Source organism: Falco rusticolus, chromosome 8 (assembly GCF_015220075.1).
Source record: "Falco rusticolus isolate bFalRus1 chromosome 8, bFalRus1.pri, whole genome shotgun sequence".
Classification (NCBI taxonomy): Eukaryota; Metazoa; Chordata; class Aves; order Falconiformes; family Falconidae; genus Falco; species Falco rusticolus.
In genome coordinates this window covers 15,213,448-15,233,651 of record NC_051194.1, presented here as the reverse complement: position 1 = coordinate 15,233,651, position 20,204 = coordinate 15,213,448, and positions in this window count along the sequence as shown.

The following is a 20,204-nucleotide window of genomic DNA, read 5'->3' as shown; positions in this document are numbered from 1 at the left end:
GGGTTTCTTTGGCAAACTTTATGGACTCATCTGCATGCTGAGAGAGGACATACAGGACCCTTGGAAGAGTACAGTCACCTCAGCAATCTGTACCCAGAGCTGGTCACCACCACCATCGTTCCCTCCAATGTAATGTATGTACGGGAGGATTTTGTTCCTTTAGGAAGCTTTTGGCGTTTGTTCAGTTCAGCAAGGCAATTGGGCCACCTCTGCATTAGGCAGCAACTGCTTTGATGTACTGAATCTCCATATCTGATGTAGACTTAAAAAAACGGGCCAAATACTGAGAATGGGCTACTGAGAAACAGACCACCATGCAAACAAGGCAAAGCCCAGGGTGGAATCAGCTCCCCAGGCACTGGCAACAGGGCAGCTCCGCTCTGCTGGAAGCTCCTGCATGTGCCACTTCATCCATCACACTTAGATCACCCTGCCCTCACCAAACTTCTTTGCCTATGGAGTTCAGAAATCATTCTTAAAAGACTTCTGCAATGCAGCTGCTAATTATTTGGTTTGGGGAGCCTGGATAAAAAAGTGGCTCAAACTATTCTCTCCAGTGCTGTTTCACTAAAAGGGAGCCAAATCCAAAATATTAGCATCATCTTATTTTGAATATCTGCTCAACCTTTTGTGAGCTGCATTTTAGTATCTCAGGCAGGCACCACTTGATTTGTGAAAAGAATTTAGAAGCACAAGAGATATGCTAATTTCCCAGCTTATTATCCTGCCTGACATCCCCTTTATTTTTCCTTTTTCTTCCTGTCATGAACTGAGAAGGTCCCAGATGGAATTGCTAAATGAAAGCATTTGTGTCCACTGCTCCCTACAGAAAAAATGTTAAGGGAGAAAGTCTGTGGGAGTACAAAGATCGGGTGAGGAGTTAAAGGGAGAACAAAAGGTATCGGTGGGAATATAGATGAAAACAGGCAGGAACTGAGAAGAACAAAGACTATGCATGAAAGAATAAATATTAACTGCCCTCCTATACATATATGCCCTTTCAACTGAATATGGAGCTCCTCAAACTGCTTTTTAGCTACTTTCTACTGAAAGAGCCAAATCTGGTTTCTAGTTTTCATTAAAAAGTAGATCAAGAGCTCTTACACAAGTAACAATTAATCTGAACATCTTTCGGTTGCATTTGCTTACAATGTGGTAAGAAAAGTATTTCTCATTGCAAAAGATACTCAGCCACTTCTCACACCTTTTGCTTTTAAATGCAAATGGAAGAGAACACCCTCAGCATTACCAGGAGGGTGCTGCTGCCAGTGCAGTGCTGATCTGCCCCAGGAGCCAGCCTGGAGCCCAGCAAGGCAGGTGGCACTCACAGCAGCTTTGCTTTTTGAGCCTCACCTCATCGTGCTTTGCTGCACTAAACTTCTGCCCTGCTTATAAACATCACCGCTGTAATTTTATTATGAACACTTAGCGTAGCAAAGTGCGTTGGGACAGTATTTTGCTTTTAGCTTGTTTCTGGTAATGACCATGATGGGCAATAAAATCTGTTACTAATGTTCAGCTTGGTTCAGCCAACACTAGACCACCGTAAAGAAACAGAACTGCTGATCCAATGGTTTAGAAACAGACCCTTTGCCTCACTGTCACGTGTTTAGATCCTGCTTGCTAGTGATTTATAGCTGCATGTTCCCTGGCCTATATTAAATTAAAAGAGAGTGAGATGACTAACTACTTCAGAAACATAAAAGTAATTGGAAGACTACTTTGTAGCTTCAAGGAAAGGGTAATAAAATGGATTCTGAAAGACTCTTTCACTGGAGGGGTAGTGGTAGGGCTTTGTGTAGCAAACTTGCATGGCACAATAGAAAAATCACACCTTTCTTCTTTAGACAGCTGCCCTGTCACCTTTTACCCAAACCCATGTAAATGAAGAAACGAGCACTGTTCTGTACCTGAATAGCGTATGAAGTAACAGTGTGCAAACAAATGAGATGAAACAGATCATCCACGGCTCGCTGTAATCACCTACAGAGCTGAAGTAGATGAATGAGGGACATCCATACAGATTTTACTGCCACTAGTATCTTACTTTTTTCCTCCTCAGCAGTTGCAGAGAACATGTAATTACATGTAGTGATTTGCATTAGAGAGTAAATGTACGTTCCTTTCGTTATTCATTCACAGGTTAGATTGACTTTGTATATCAAGACATACATAAAAATGTAATCATTTCATTGTCAGGAGCCTAAAGCTAACGTTAATTACAGTTTGAAACTTCGATTATTAATGCATCTTTACCTATTGAAGTGTGAAATAAGCAATAGTAGTTGGAATACACCAATTAAATTAGCTTTTGAGACTGGAATTCATAAATAGGATACACTATCTTGTATTTACAGTTAAAGTCATAACACAACATGCAAAAGCTGAAGGGCTCTGTATTCTAAACAACAATACACCTTAACATTCCTACAAAGAATGAGAAATATTGGGTTTTTTCCATAAACCTATTGCCAAATTATAAATAAACAATAAGCTTTATGTCCTGTGAGAGCAGCTGCTGTATTTACTCTAGTCAGTCAACTATTACAAAAATCAAACTCACCTTTCTCATGAATCTTGCATTAAGATACATACCCACACCCCCTAAAAAAGTTAACGGATTCTATAGCCAGAACTACGCAAATATTGAATGCAGGTATTCAAGAACAATAATTCAAAGAATTAATAGATTTTTTGCTAGCTTATACAATTTTTTGTTCATTTTCTAAGTTTGTTCATTTCACTTTGTTAAGTTGGAAAGTCAACAGTAAGAAAATGTATCACCTAATAAGTTAATATCTTAAACACTTGGGGAAGGAAGTGTATATATAATTTACAAGAAAGCACTAATGTTTTGATTACATTGCAATTTTTCAAGGACAGAGAAAAATTAAAATTACTTATAAAAATAAAGCCTTAAAGAACAACAGATTTCAACTTCTGTTCAACTGTGTCAGTTTTTACACTTCCAAAAATTTATTATCTTCAGTTCCAGTATAGAACAAAATTGCCCGATACCTTTTGCTCCTTATAAATTCTCACTTTAAAGTCTCTAATTTTAATGAGCTAGTTACTTCCCTTTTTGTATTTGTTACAAATTAGTGCTTTTTATAATTAGTCTTTTATAACCTTTCATCATTCCTCTCCTGGTATCCTTACTTTTCTTCGAACCACTTCCTTTTCAATGCAAGGCACCTAGGATAGGCAGTGTGTTTTCTGAAATGATGCACTGAAACATACATAAATGTGTTGTGATCACTGGACAATCTTACTCATCCTTCAATATGATCAAGAAACCAACCATCATACTGTAAAAATGCTGGGGTTTTTGACATGCTTTGAACAAGTCCTCACCTAGGAGAAAGTACTTGGTAACTGCATCATAATTTTGTTCACATTTTGTGTTATCTTATACATTAGTTACAATTGGAATTGCCAAATTATTAACTTGAATGACATTAATTTAAATTCCTACTGAAGAGTAATTGGTAAAATGCCGCTCCAGAAACAAAGAGATTTAGAGGGGGTTTTTTGTTTGGTTTTGTTTGTTTGTTTGTTTTTTAATTATAGGCTGTCAAAAGCAAATTTGACTTTACTAACCTGATATCATTGAAAGCTGTGAACTCTGCACCTCAGTACACCATCAACAGCTCTTGAAAAAGCATTACTCGCTTCAATTAACCAATCTGCCATCAAAACCAGCAACTTTTTTTGGACATCTGTCTATAGATGAGTCCATACGTGATTCCTTTACAGACACTGTGGCTTAGAAGCTTAGAAATCTTCAACATGCACGTTTTTAGCTTTTTAAAAAACAGAAACATCTTTGTGCAATAAATTACTCATTATTAGTTACAGACAGCTTTAATTACACATACTGACTTAGACTGAAAGAAAAAGTCTGCACAAAGTGATCTAATAAATTAGATATAAAGAAGCATGAAAAGACAACCTGAAATTAGTATCATAAAAGGAAATTGTTCTTCAAATTTTAAAGTAGATCATAAGTTTAAATTTAAACAAGGAATAGATTTTTTGTTAATGCTTCTTAGAAAATTTACTCCTTTGAAAGCAACACCAGAAATAAGGGACCAAAAAGTGGGGGTGAGTGAACAATAATTAAGTAGCAGTTCAGAGAAGGATTTTCAACATCTTTCTGAAGTCATGAGTACACTAAAGAAAATCATTTAAGGAGTAAAAATAGCATGAAAATAATTTCAATCCTACAGAAGACAATATGTAATCCAGCACAAAGTTAGTGACATGTACAGTTGACACCTTATCTCAAAAAATACTGTGTTATAAAATTAACCAATAAAAATATATATTTTGACTTGAATTTATTGCTATTGGGGTTTTGGTTCACTGGGTTGTTCACTGAACTGACCCCCAGTTTCAACTCATGACAAGAAAAAGACAGAAGCGCTTCAGGGCAATCTGAAACGGAGCTATGGTGATAGACAGTGGTTTAGAAGGAATCAATGATACAATGGATTAGTAGACAAACTGATTAATTGGCTAATTTACCAGTGTGCTGGGGATGATTAGGGTAGAGTGTCCGGGGGGAATCTAGGACAGAGCTGGGAATTGGCAGGTCTGGAAAGATCACTCACTTGTCCTTATAGATACTGCTGTCCTGATGTACCTCAAACAGCCAAAATTCAGGATGCTAAGGTTGTTAATATGGATAAAAATTTCAAAGAATAATAATATCTTGATGCAAACGAGCTTCTTTTAAAAGAACATGCAAAGTCCTGTAAACAGACAGGGAAAATATTCAGGAGACGGATTTGTTGTTTACCTTCCCTCAGAGTTTTAAGTCCCCTGACTTCTTTCCTCAGGGCTACAATGCCAGTGCTCTGACACGTTCTTACTGCCTTCCCCATCATTTCATTTTTCACCTATGTCCTTCAAGTAAGACAACCTCTCCTGAAATAACAAAGGCCCGGTGCTCATGTAGCTCACATTCCTGAGTGGCCCTGGGCTGAGCTTTTTAGGCTAACACCTTAAAAGCTTTTAATAGTGCCTTGCAACTTGCTCAGGCAGGGGGCCATAACCCTGCTCCCCAGCTCCACTCACAGCCTTTCCTCTTCCCTTCCTGGCCCATTTCAGTGGGACTAAATCCAGATCACAGCATTACTATCGGAGTGTCTCGGCAGTGCAGAGTCACTTGGAAATTTCCTAGTCAAGCAGAATTAGAAAGTGGTCTGTGGAGACAGTTTACCTCTTCCTGAGATGAGGCAATAGCTAGCACAGCTTTGGAGCTTGCAGGTTTTGACTTTTTTTTTTTCTACCCTCTAAGCTTGAAGAAGTCCTGCAAACCAGCTGGAGACCTCAAGTGTCAGCCAGGCAGAGAAGATGCTATTTCACTTGCTCCACTGTAGCTGCATCTGAACATCCAGTATTCCTGACCATAATCAGGGACACAACCACACTGAAGAAACAAATAGGTCAGAGCCATCCCACTGTGGCGAGTACAGAAGCCAAGCCACAAACACTGGGATTTCTTTAGAACATTGTGATGGCAGAGGTGACCACAATGGTCCGCACTGTGCTTCACAAGTGTAGAAAGTGGAGTACCTCTAGGTGCACCTTGACCCCTGTTGTGTAGGAGGCCCACGTTTACTCCCTCTAAGCAAGTCTAACAGCTCTATATGTTATCTAAAATAGAAAGTCACTTAGCTGTTTCTGGGTCTTCTGTATGTTCATTTCAACTACTACACCAAAAATGAGGACCAGAACTCATAATCTTGGATTCAAATCCAATTCCGGCAGAAGCTTGTTTGGATGCCCGAAGTCGAGCATTTCTTGAAGTTTTTCAAACATCTATCACTTCCATGTGCCATTGTATGACATTAAGAGTGAGACATTTAAATGTGATGAGGAGGAAGCAGTTTGGAGCCTTAAACTATCAGGGTCCACTGCTGTAGTTTAAGGGAACTTAATGCTACCATGAATCTTGAGCAGAAAAAAAACCCAAAAAACAAAACAACCAACAAATTTCTCATCAAATAATTTTTAACAAGAACAGATTGAAAAACCTCATTTAAGAACAAATAAGGAAGAGCACAATCTAAATTACAGGGCTCCACAAGCTTTGCAGTGTTCCAGTAGCTAAACAAATATCTTGCCGTTTACTATGTAATTTAAAATATTGCCAAAACCTCTTGTGATAAGATCCTGTAATTTATAGTTTCTTGTATCTTTTCTGTAAATCCAACAGATTATATATGTCAACTACATTGCACCATACTGCAGAATTCATCAAAAAAGACTGTGACTCAAACAAGCTTTAGTTCATTTCTAAAAACCTGCTGGAAAATTAATCTCACTGAACACCTGCACTGTTATTTCTGTACTTGTTCTGACTCATTATTAACTCATCTTTGCAAGGGGAAACATAAAGAAGCAATAAGATATTTCAAGCTACTAGATTCTGATGGGAAATCTAAAATTACAATGATCTTCAGAGGAAAAATTCAGTAGAATTAATCCCATTACAAATCTGACACTGTATTTCACACAACATAGACTAACTTTATGTTAGGAAAGTTTCTGTTCTTTGCCATTTTTGATGGGACCATGTTAAATTAACTTTATGGTTTTAAATCAGCATAAACTTTAAAAGATAATCACAGACTGGTCAGGGCTGGAAAGCACCTCTGGAGATCATCCAGTCCAACTCCCTACTAACTCATGTTCTCCTAGAGCAGGCTGCACAGAATCACATCCAGGCGGGTTTCGAATGTCTCCAGAGAAGGAGAGGGTATTTTTTAATTATTTGAGCTTGTGAATTGATCATGACATTCAGTAGATCAGAGGCTTTGTACATTCTTATTTATTGTAAAGCAGTGGGAAACTCAGTTTACCATAGTGAATTGTTTGAATTTAGGGTCTGATTTGGAAAGGTGTGCTAGGCATAATGATTCACGTAACTGCTCAAATAGCTGTTTAGCAGGTGACATACCAGACCTACACATGCAAGGGGTTTAGGTTGTTGGGTTTTATTGTTTTTAATTCATGACATGTCCATTATCTTTGCTAGGTTCCTTATTAACTTTGTGAATCTTCTTCCTTCTATAGTACAGAAAGAAATTTGCTCTCAAAGTGTAGATGTTAACTCAGTAAAACCAGCACTTACATGCCTTTCTCAAAATGTCTGTTAAAGGGTATTTATACAAATGTGCATGAACAAAAAGAAAGAAAGAGGAGATGAAGAATTCAACAATATCAGTTAAGTGCCTATAACATTACACTGTTTTTCAGAATTATCTGGCAAAATAAAACACTGAGATTAACCCTCAAGTAGAAGAAGCATCAAATACATTTTATTCTTTGCTATCGTGCCAATATTCGAATGATAGGTCAAAATGGGAAACATATATTTAAAGATATTTAGCCAAGATAAAGCTGCACGAGGTCCGGACAGAGCCACAGCAGTAGTGTGCTATTACACAAGAAACTCCTGACTTCGTAGGGTTATAGCTTTACCATTATTAGGATTTATTTCTTCACAGTTACAACTGCAGATAAAATAATATTGCTTCTAGCTATGCTAATATTACTAAGTATACTCTTTGCTGTATTTAACACCTTGTATTAAGGGGAAAGACAAAGTAAATGTGTCATCTAGCAACAGATCTAAGAAAAATGTGAAAAATTATTAAAATTTTCTTTCAAAAACAACAACAGCAAAAAAACTCACGTAGTTCTATATATATAAACACATATGTTCATATTGGAATAAGCCAGTAATGGAAATGATAAAATTTGACCACAGATTTGACTTTGAACTTAAAAGAACTGTCTTAAGGAAAGAGAAACAAATACCTCTTTATGGCAACTCACATATTTCAGTAATTGACAATTCCTTTTAAGGAAATCGATAAATATTTTTCATTCCTCTCCTATACTGATCCATCTCAGGTTAAATATATCCTGACCCGAATAAGTCAAAATTTCTTAGGCTCTGAACTAACTTTGAAAATAATTTCTTTTCTGCCTCATGGAGCATCAGTATGGCTATAACCCTGACTGAACACAAAAGCTTATGGTCAGTGATTTCTACGTGCAATGATTTCAAGGGGTGAAATCTTGAACACAAAGTTGCTAAGGTATGTCCCTAGGTTTAGAGAGTATGATCACTTAAGTTACATCTTTAAAGTTTTGCCACACCTGAGATACATTTAAACCTCATTTCCTCCAGGTCTCTTTCTCAATCAGACCCTTCTTTTCCTCTTAACTCCCAACTTAATGTCTCTTCAAGCTGCTATTAATTTTATGATCCTTCTCATGTTTGGTGCCTGCTCAGACCAAGTCTTTTTCATCCTCTACTATCTCATTCATCAAGTTTCATTCCTTTTGAATAGGACTGTAAATCTCGCAGTTCCCTCCTTTGAATCAACCATGCTGATTGAGTAAAGCTACAGTGGAAGTAAAAAAATATTTCCCCTGCTTTTAGGAAGTTCTGTTTTCAAAGGCCATCAATCTTAATGAGATTCATGAGACTCAACCTTTAAAACACCTTTTTTTGGGGAAAGTGGGTATTCAAAAGGACTGCCAGACCTCGTGGGGTCAAGATTAAGCAGCAGAAATATATGTGGTATGTGCTGCATAGAACTCTTGGTTTGGAAAACAAGTTTCAGATTAAGTTAAAAAATTAACCAGAACACTACTGATTTCTATTGCTAAACATCTTTAAAACCATACACAGAAATGTATATAGTGTTCCAGCATTTATTTGATGACCTGAAAGCATAATGCAACTCTCAGAGAACTGTACAGGTTTCAGTAGATTTTCAGTTGAGCAAGTTTGTGAATTGTGTGCTTATGCTCTGCCTGATACAGGTCACTGCCATTCACTCACTTTTCTAAGTGTTGAAGTGATTCATTAAATTTGGGAAAAAGAAAGAAACACTCCAAGACCAGTTTTTACAGCAGCAGGCAATGCTTGCTATTTTCACTGTGTATTTTATCTCCAGCCATTGCTGAATAACTCAGTCAAAATCCAAAGCCATTACACTTTGAACAACCTGCTATTAAGTGTAGCAACAAGGTATCTCAGGAAGACTTCAGTACCGTCTGAAGTCATGACCAATTTTCTAAAATGACAATTAAGATGGAAAGAAGTTAGCAACAACACTAATGGCTGAATAGAAAAATCAATGAGTGTTTCTCCATTTTGGGCAGAATTTTAACAAATAAAGATGAACTTAATCTTATATAAACTAGCCTGTCACATAAATGAAAACACATTATTGAACTCTAATGCCTTCACCAAGCCTATTCTGAGCTACCCACTGACGTTTTCAGGAGATGCTGGGTGATGGATAGATTCTCTCGGTAGCTCTGAAGTTGCCTGGATGCCAGAAGCCTTGTGGCCAGCTGCTATGTTGAACTTTCAGGGGGGTCAGATTGCAGTGGCCCAGAGTGGTAAGGTGCAGAGACAGAAATAACAGGAGTAAAACTTCAGGTTTGGGTGTGTTGTTGTATTTTTTCTCTTTCCATGCTTTCTCCTGGGCACACCACATGACTGCACTCACGGAGCCTTTGAGCTTATGAAGGTTCCTACCTACGCCTTCAGAAAAATGCCATGATGTGCATAAAAGACATTAATACATAATCTTATTATATGGCAGAAGATGAATACTAACTAATAGATATGTTTCTAACAGTAACTGTTACACATGACCACAGACCTGAGTTAGTTCATTTTTCACTGCTGGACTTTGCTTCAAAAAAGCATGTTTAAAATAGAGAATGAATGATGTTCCATAACCTGACCCTCCAATCTACTCAAATTATGAAAAAAGAAAAGCAAGAGATACTTCCTTAATTTAAACTCACCTAGACAAGAAGATGCCTGGAAGGAGAGTGCTCTTCAATTTAGAAAACAAAGTAGAAATCCTAACTTCCAATTTCAGGTGGAAGAGAGAGCCAGCTGTCATTTAGAAGTAGTCAGAAGCAGCAGAATGTTTTAAGCAGAAACACAACCAAAACAAGCAGAAAAATAACCAACACAACAAAAATGTTCTTGTAACACAGCTACATGCTATAATTCTGTTACTCTGTGACATTCCTCCTCCTTTATATGTATACATCTGTACACCTTGATGACAATGGCTCATTTAGGTCTAAAATACTTATGCTTCAGAGAAGAGTATTAAGGCACAGTATTGCGGCAAGAAATGGTATACAATTTTGTCATAATCTTATTCAATCACCAGCATTATAAAGTGACAAGCTTTTAATTACTTGAGTTATTGTCTGTAAATTCTCACTATCCACAGACATCTAACTTCTTTGTGAGTACTACTAAATCCTTGGTTTCAAGGATAACTTCTTTATAAATGTGTTTCTTCTTTTTAACTCCTACTAGAATGTGTTAGCTCAGTACTGGTTCTATTAGGAAGCAATATCTTCAAGACAGAAAGCTAATTGCCAGGGTTCAAAAATTCAGTGATGATTAAAAAATCACATTAAACTATTAAGTATATCCATGAGTTAGCATCAAGTGACCTTAGAATCTTTTTTTTTTCTTTATTTCAGCATAAAATCAGAACATTCCTCCTTCGTTCATGATTTAGTCCTCTTCAGTTACGCACACCACCATCTTGATAACAGCAATAAATGATAAATGTGTCTAAAACATGTATTCAAGAATTGAATTGCATCCAAATTGCCCAGTCTTCTCTCTAAATGCCACTGAGAATCAGTACAAGTGATAAAATCTTAAGTGAGTACCATCAATTAGATACAGTTATAATGAAATAAGCTGTATCATAATGCAATCTGAGCAGTGCAAACTTTTGAGGGTGAAGCCTCAAATAAGAAAGCAGTGCTGGGAGAGATTTCTAGCAGAAACCAGTTAAACTTAGTTCTTTTACCCGAAACGAGGACTTAAAAGCCCAGTTTAATTTATAGTAAAGCTCTGCGAGCTTCTCTACCTTCTTCCTTCATGCCCCCCAAATTGGTGTAAAACATGCAAATGAGAGTGCACGCACAGCAAACTGAATTGGACACACTTCTGACCACAAAAGAGAAAATCTTCGAGGAAAGAGATCAAGTCATGTTTTCTTTGAGCACTGTGTTACCCTGCTTCTGTAAGAGAACTACTCTGAGGAAGGGATGCAGCTGCTTGAATATTAGGGAGCATAATGAATAGATTTTATTCCATTTGTAAACCACACTGGATCACTGATAGGAAATAAAACCAAAGAGTGGAAATCTTCTCAGAGTACTGATGTGGCCCCAGAAGATTTCCTCCTCCATATTTGTTGCTTTGGGTTATGTCAGTTTGTTTTATAGCTGCAGTAATTTTAAATGCATTTTCCTCTCCTGTGAGATGCACTCTTTCAACTTTCCTTGAGGGAAGCTTGAGGCACTGATTTATGGTCAGATATGTGTGAACATATCTGACCATAAAACACACCGTACTTTAGTATTTACTGCTAGAAGACAGAAAATATTCCATATTCAGTGTCTGAGTTACATTAGCCCTCTTGCTGTATGCAGGTACCATACCACTCTGTTAAAAATAAAATAATAATAATAATAAAAATCTTGTTTAATAATTATTTCTAAAGGTTTTGCAAATGTAGCATATCAACCTTTGTTAATGGTAAAACGGAGACCTGTAATGTTCTGCTTTTATTTACAAAGGAATCATAATCTGGAATTTTCAACCTACCCCTTGATAAAAGACGGAACCTGGAAGTGCTTGAAATTTCCATTATCAGATTTAAAACTCTTTTCTTCTCATTCTAATGTACAGAAATTGGGTAATAATGTTAAAGAGTCAGAAATGTGTAGAAGAGGGAATCATCCATGCAGTAAATTCCAAATTTGTTCTTTCTACAGTTCTGAGTTAGGAAGAAATGCAATTAAAAGTGCAGGCAGCCCACCTGTTAGGCTGCCTCAGTGCTCAGGTGGTGGGCTTCTGTGGCTGGGAAAGAACGGGATGGCAGGAGGAGCAGGGACTTGCCAGGCTTGTGTGCCCTTGGCTCCTTTGGTAGCCTTCCCCGCTCGGCAACGAGGCCAGGCTGGCAAAGCAGGGCTCCCCAGCATCCTAACCAGAGGAGAGATGAAGTCAGGTATGTAAATCCTTCTTCAGCTGGACTCTGCCTAGGTTTTCTCCTCATCAGAATAAAGCTTTCATGCAACACACCGCAGTTTCAACAAGTCAGTGGTCAGAGGGGATTTCCACGTAGATCTCTGGACATACCTGATAAAGATCTTACACTCTGTGCAAAGGGCACAAAAGCACAGCAACACAGCGGTGTCAGCATGGCATTGCCTGGTGGTGCGGGCACGTAAGAAATATTATTTGGATTGAAGCTGTGTTGATGCAGAAACTTCTGAGCCAACACGAAATTTCAGTAATATCTAAACCTCCACCCTAACTTAAACTGGAAGAACAAAGAATGCGAGAGATATTCAACTTTATTACAACCAGAGGCAAGGGTTTCTTTCAGCAGGTTTCCTGCTCCACTGACAGTCCTTCTCGCAGATGTAGGGACACGCACTGGAAAACCACCGCTTTTGCCCTGTCTGCAATATTGATAGGCAAAATGGGTGAAAAGAAATCCATCCCATGATTACTCTGCATTTACTATGAGAACATGGATCTGGTGACTGTTATTCTTAGTCAGTGGAAGTATAGAAGTAAATGATTTTCTTTTAATTATAGTTTTTATTTACTGTATTAACATTTGAATTACTAAGAACTACAGGCTTATTCGTGCAACACGACTAAAAATAATGAAGAAGTGTGATTACTTACCCAGATTTCAAATACTGAACCCTAGGTGTGCTGTATAATCTAGACTTGTATCTTCTATAAGGAAAAAAATAAGCCAATAATGCAGCATGAGAACTTGAATCTTAAGAAAAAACTATAAAGGTTGATGAAAAAAACCCACACCATTTTTAGATATTAATAAAGTCCCAATAATATTTATAATATCAGTTGTATAAAACCTCCCAGGCAATAAACATTTTCACAGAATCAAGGAAAGAGCATCTGCCTCACCCCTGCCTCTTTCAATCAAAAGATTACAAACTCTCTGATTACAACACCTCAAAAAGGTAATCTGCCCCCCACACTAAATCAAACATCTCTCATAAGTTTTCAGTTCTGTTGTATCCTGTTGGAAAGCATTACTGAAAATGTATCTGATAGGAAGTGTTCACAAAACACTGCTTTCCTACTGCCAAACTGCTTTCCAAACCAGCTGCATTTTCTGCTTTCATTAGCGATAGCTGGTCTGTCAGGTGGCAACAGTCACAGATGTCAGCGATGGAAAGTGCTGCTTCTCCCGGAGGACAGGAGCGATATTTTCCTCAATGACCGCAGGTAGTTAGAAGTTGTCACATGACTTCAGTGTGGTCCTGTCTAGACTGATAATTAGGGTTCTCCTTTAGGCCTCTTTCTCAGAAACAGGCTCTTTCTGTAGGAATCAGTCTACAGAATATTTGCCCTTTCTTTCGTTCTTGCCATCATGAAGGGACATTAGAAAGAAGAAAAAGATGTGAACCACAAAAGGTCCAAAAGTTATTGGGGGATAACATACAGACAACCAAGGTGTCTTATGTGTGATCTTATGGCCAAATCCGTAGAATCATAGAATGGTGTGGACTGGAAGGGACCTTAAAGATGATCCAGTTCCAACCCCCCTGCCATGGGCAAGGACACCTTCCAACAGGGCAGGTTGCCCAAACTCCTGTCCATCTTCCCTTGGATGCTTCCAGGGATGGGGCATCCACAGCTGCTCTGGGCAGCCTCCGCCAGTGTCTCACTGCTCTTATAGTGGCATACTGGTTCCCCTTACACTTACAAGTATTATCTGTGAGGACAACTACAGCAACAGTTTGACGTTGGAGTAAGATGCCATACTTCACGCAAAATAAATATTGCCTGAATTCCTACCACTTAAATTGGCATGTGCACTTAACTGTCCTGCTAGATTCATGCATCGAGACATAATCACCTATGATTCAAACTTCTCCCTAGGTACAGCCAAGGTGACTAAGTGCTAATTTTAGCACCAGTGTAGCTGCTTAATATTAAGGGATGAATCAATAGCACTCTTAAAAAAAAAAAAAAAAAAGGAAAAAAGAGAAAAACAACAAGGGGAAAAAAAAACCAAACTGGAGAGGAACCATTTAGAAATTAACTTTTTTATAAAATACATTTTTTATAAAATAAATACTAGACAGCTACTGAAATCACAGAGATGCAGTAAGTGATTTAAACAGGTATGATGTGCTGTCATTTCTCTGCTTCCCTCAGCACATGTAAGTCCTGGCAGTGCCTACACACTTGCACAACAAACTCCTGATTCTCCTGAAGATATCAGGCATGCAAAACCCAAAAGTGCATACAAAGTTGTTATTGCTATTTTTATTGGGATAAATAACTGACCTTTACCGGAGAGCAGACAGACTAGAATTCCACAGCAGAATGCAGGGAGGTTGGAAAGGGGAGGTCAAACTTTAAATAGTCCAACCTGAGCAGAATGCAGGTTCCATGTTCTTGTATGGAGATATCTCTAACAGCTACCCCACTCCTGACAGTATTAGATATAAAATTGATTTTTATTAGCAAATGCCTGCTTTGCCAACCAGTGGAAATTAGGTTTATTGCTTCTGAAATTAAGATTTGACCCAAACAGCCAGTCAGCTTGGCCAGACTTGTTCAGGTAAAAATTTCGTTCATGAAGAGCAGTTCTCACAATATGCCTTGTTTAGCACATCATACACATTCCCTTTACTCATGTTACACCTACTAAGGTATGTGATTCACCATGTCTAGGCTTTTACATGTAAAGTTACATAATAATTTGGATGTTTTTGATATCTAAAACATATTGAGTCAAATCTAGACATAAGGCTGACATTTCTGCAATTGTCTGCATTGTTTAGTCTCTAGTCCATTAATGGAAAAACTTCTTAGTATTTTGAATTGTACCTTCCTCCTTCCTCCAAGACTTAAAAATGCTGCAGTGTTTTCTGAACCAATAAGTTGATAGGATTTCATAGAATACTTGATTAAGGTATGTTTCTAATTTATTCAGCTCCTCCATTATCTTAACAAGAGCAGTGTAAGACAAGAAACCATTATGGAAGCAAGTGCTTGGGCTGACATGGAAAGCTTCATTAACAAAATATCTGGGTAGTGGCAATAATAAACAGGCTTTTTTGAATTGTTCATTACCTTTTAAAGGAATCTTCAAGAAGAAAGTTACCCCTTAAATTTCAGATTGAAGAAAATACCAAGGGAGCCTTTTCAGCTCATTTGAAGTCTGAAGGCTATTGTAGCCATTTTTTAAACCTGATCAAAATTCAGTCTGTTGTTTGTTACTAAATTATGTATCTCTGAAGCATAAATGTGTTAGCTTTAGAAAGTTACAAATTAGTGTATTTCCATACAGCTTGGGAGAATATAATTTTAACCACTTTGTTTTGGGTAGGAAAAATATTGCTTGCATTATAACACAGGGGAGCTGTCACTATACATGGGCAGACAGTTTCTTTGGCAATAAGATTCTCAGAGTGTTAAAAGCAAATTACCTAGAATTATTAACAGCATTTCAAGTAACGTCTTTTCATTGAATTGTCTTTATGAAGACATTTGATTTTAATGTAGTATCTTTTTATTCTATAAGAAACTACTTTGACCCAGACAATTGTTTTGCTACACATCTACTTGACTCTATAAAACTCTAAAATCTGTGCGTCTGTAACAGAATATTTTCCTACTGGTTTTCCTTATAGTGACAATTCAGTTACAGTGTCCAAACTGTTCAAGCAGAACTGATGACTTCTGAAAGTGCCATCAAGAAAAGAAATAAGGGACAACTGTTACTGTAAACCGGGAATGTTGCCATGGATTTCAGTGGCTTTAGGATCAGGACTTAATGGCCAGAGATAAGAACCAAACTGATTAAAATAGATGACATCTATGAGGTAGGGAAAAAAGAAAAAAAAGACAGCAAAAGGAACTAAAGAGAAAAAGAAGGAATTAAAAGAATTAAATCAGGAAAAAGAGAATAAAAGTCAGAGGAGGAAGAAAACTGGATAATAATTGCATTAGCTTAGAAAATATTTGCAAAACCAAGCAAACTAGCTAAGGAAAAGTATGGATTAATAGACATTTCCCCTCCTCAAGCATATATGTTATCGGATTAAACAACAAAACCCCAGGACATATCACAGAAGTTTTAATTTCTAGCCTTTAATGCTGTAAAAGGAAATAATGGCTTCAGACTGGAGTAACAAAAGGAAATTAGAGACCAGAACACAGCTTTTATGTTTTTACTGTTTATTTGCACTAATGGCTACAATGTTAGAATCCATCCAATTTTTGACACCTGCAATATGGTTTTACTCACAACCTTCTTGTGTCATATCTATTGTTCTAGAGGCTGGATATGTTTTTCCTTTTTTTTTTCCTTTTTTATGTATAGGATATAAAGGAGTAATGTGATTTAAGCAATTAGTACCTGTGTAGGTAGAGGATTATTGATGATGATGATCGGAACTCACGGTCTTAACAGTAAATCTACTGAGGTGTCAAAAAAACAGAGCTTCTTGAACAAAAAAGAGGTACCCTGGAAATGTGAAGCATAAGGAAAAACTATGAATACCTTTGCATTTATCCTTTTCTGTCCATGGAAGATAAGTAGGCTAGTAAGTATAATGGCTGATTTTTATTTCTGACATGACAATTGCAGCTCTATTCAAAATAGAAGAATGACAACAACAAAATCAATGACAAAGATATTTTTGTTCCTTTTTGTTTTAAGAACTCTTTTTGTGTCACAACTTCAGATTCTTCAAGACCATTTCCTAGTGAGAACTATTAGAAGCTGCAATCAGGCTGTCTTTGCAGACTCTTCTTGCTAGCAAGACAGGCAGAGTGACCTTGTATCTTCTTTTCTGCTAGAATATTATTTAATTTGGAAAAGTGAAACAGGTAAAGCTTTGCTTCTCACTTCTCTCACCTATTTTTTAAGCAATTCCATACTTTTAAGCAATTTCTAAGCTTTCACTTGGTAGCGTTGCAGGGAAATGCTTAAGTGTAGCATTTGAAATAAGGATGGGGGGTTTTGTCACAAATGGCACCAATGCCATGTCACATTTTCTTGCTAGTCCAAAGTCTACAGCAGTTATGAGGAAGGCGGCAGTTCACATGGGTTCTATCTCCATGGTAACTTGTTTACAAGGACTGAAATACATGCTGAAAATTCAAGGTTAGCTTTCCCTTTGTTCCTGTTTTGATGTTTTTGGCAATATGAATAATGTGGGCATAATCCTAGATTCAAACAGCTTCATGGCAGACTGAGTCAAAACAAAACTCTACACAAAATGTGCTTTCATCACCCCCATTAGAAAAAGAGAATTCAAAAGGCTGCTTAATCAGAGCCATCAGTTGCCTCTTCCTTTCATACCCCAGAGTAACCATCATTCTGCATTTCAGCTTTATATCTTGAGGAATGAGGGTGTGTAAAGATTTATATTTTTCTAAGGTGATAACTCCGGGGGGGGGGGGTGGTGGTGTGTGTGTGTGTCTATGGTGCAGCCATATCACAGTCTAAAGAACTTGCTTTGTCTCAAATCATTTCAGAAATACAAATGAACAGGCACCTTTTCAGAACTTAAGCTGAAACACATGATGGGAGCCTTTTGTGTTCTAAAAATCAAACATAATGATAGCAACACACTGCAATTCTATAACCTCTTACAATAATGCTCTCATAAATGTTTTAGGAGGATTCCACATCCCTCACTTAGAGAAAACAATGATTGCAAGAATACCCCTTGGAAAAGCCAGCGAGGACTGAGGTGACCTTACTACCTCATGTGATTAGTTAGGTATGCTTAGGATTCCTCAGCGTCCGTTTAATGAAATGTTTGAAAGAAACATTTTTAAAAGAAGTTTAAATCTACTGAGCTATTTTTTTCCTTTCTTAGCAGATTAAATATAAAGAAGATAATTTATGTATTAATAAGACACCCTCTAGTTTGGGCTTATCCAACTTCCAGCAATTAGCTTTGAGTTTTACTCAGCGGTTAATATGCTTGCTTAATGTATACTTTTCCAAACAGTACTTGAAAAAAATCAGCTAAAAATGCATATCCCCATTTTAAAGGCACTGAATGCATCATGTCTTATTACAATAAAAGGTTTGGGGGACTTTTGCCAAAGTTCCTTTGCAGTGCTTTTTTTTTTTTTTTTTTTTCCTTTTTTTTAAGTCACCTTACATCTCCTTATTCATTAAAACTGGAGATTCCTATCACTCCCTTTTTGTTAGAACAGAAATGCTATAAAAATTGATAGATAAAATTCACCTTTTGAACAAGGCAGTTATTTTATAGCTGCTGGATCTGATACACAGTGCCTAGTCTTGATGTACTCATTAGACAGTTAAAAGCTGCCAAGCTGGTAGACAGATGAAATTCTGCAGGACTTGGGACTAAAGCTACCAAAATGAGGAAAGGCATTAAGGATTCAGCCACTACATTAGGATCTCTATCATCCATCAGCTGTTGAACAGATATTTAATGGATAAGTAGGACACTTCACTTTTTCCTGGTTGGCACTTCTAAATGAAAAAGCGAAGTTTTGCTCTGTAAAGAGGATCTTATAATATGTATTTAAGGTGCAGCTCTTGTTCCCTTTGCCATATGTCTTGAAAGGTTGCTCATAGTAAAGCTCTAAATTGACAGAGTCGGTTAGGTACCGCTGCAACTCCCAGGCAAGCAATCTGCACAGAGCCTGGCTTGCCACTTGGTCTAGCAAGTTGGACAGGTATTTCATAGCACAATGTAATTCTAAAACCAAATATACTTTCATCCTTCCTTTTTCAATTCTTTATAACTTTAATTAAGCTTATGAAGAGTTGGATAAATTAGGCATTGTTTGCTAAGAAAATAATTTTAAAATAAGCACCTTTTTCCAGATTTCAGCTTTCCTTTTATATTTACTCTTCTGTGTGCTACAGCTGAAATGTGAAATAAAGTGCTGCAGAATTTCTTCGTCTGCTAAAAGTTGCTATCCCTGGTTGTATATTAGTTTTTGTATTGCAAAGAAATCATAAGATTCAAAGCTTTTTAGTTGAAGTGCAAACAAAACAGTGAAAGAAAATAGCTTTTGGTCCCCTGATGCAGTGCCTGACAGCTGACTCGGCATAGCACAATGAACAAGACATGCATCGCTTGAGAAGAGACAGAAAATGTCAGTTGGGGCTATTCATATAGTGAATAGGATGTGATAACCTTTAAATACATATAAACAATGTGTCCTCACATACTGTGCTTTGCTGTTCTCTTCAGAAAGATATTGTCCAACAGTTCTACATACGGTACAGAAAGGAGTACGCCTACCCACTGAAAGTTAATGATTTTTTTCAAACACAGAAATAAAGCTTTCTAAAGATCTCATTAGTTATAATAGCAAAGGGAGGTAGAATTATGATTATTTATGTGGTCTGAGCACCAGATAAATATAATTCCAATCTAAATCAACAATGACCTTAAGTTATAGAAGGAAATTCCAACATGTATACACAAACAGATGACATTGCACAGCCCCCCTTTAACAGAGGAAAACCAATCCTGTAATCTCTAATTGATTTACAAGGTTAATGAGTGAGAAAAATTTCCAGGGAAACATTCTAGATTTGGCCCTGAAACTTTGCCTGGGGTTAGAAACCCATCAGTCATGTTATCTGTATCTGGAATATTCACAGTCACTTATAAAGGAGCTGTAATAAAATCTGTGTATGTAGCAATCCTCTACTAATGACCATGAAAATCTTTTGTGTTTATCACTGTTTAATAAAGCTGTGACTAATTTAGGATATATGGATTATCATTTTAATCCTTAAGCATATATAGACACTGTTTTTGAGAAAATCTACATTTTTGTATCTTCAGATAACACGCTAGTGCCTTCTGTAGGATGAGTCCTTCTGACTCCCATCAATCATTTGTATGCCTGGGGAAGATTACAGTGTGTATTCATTTCTAGCATAATCATTTGGAAAAGCTACATAAGGTCAGGGATAACAAAGTTTGAGAAAAAAAATGAAGTATTTTAAATAGTTGCAGCTAAAAAAAAGTCTGCAAAGATGACTAAGTGACAGCATCTGCTCTGGGAAAAAAGGGCGAAGTGATTGATTAACACAAAACAGTGTAGAATT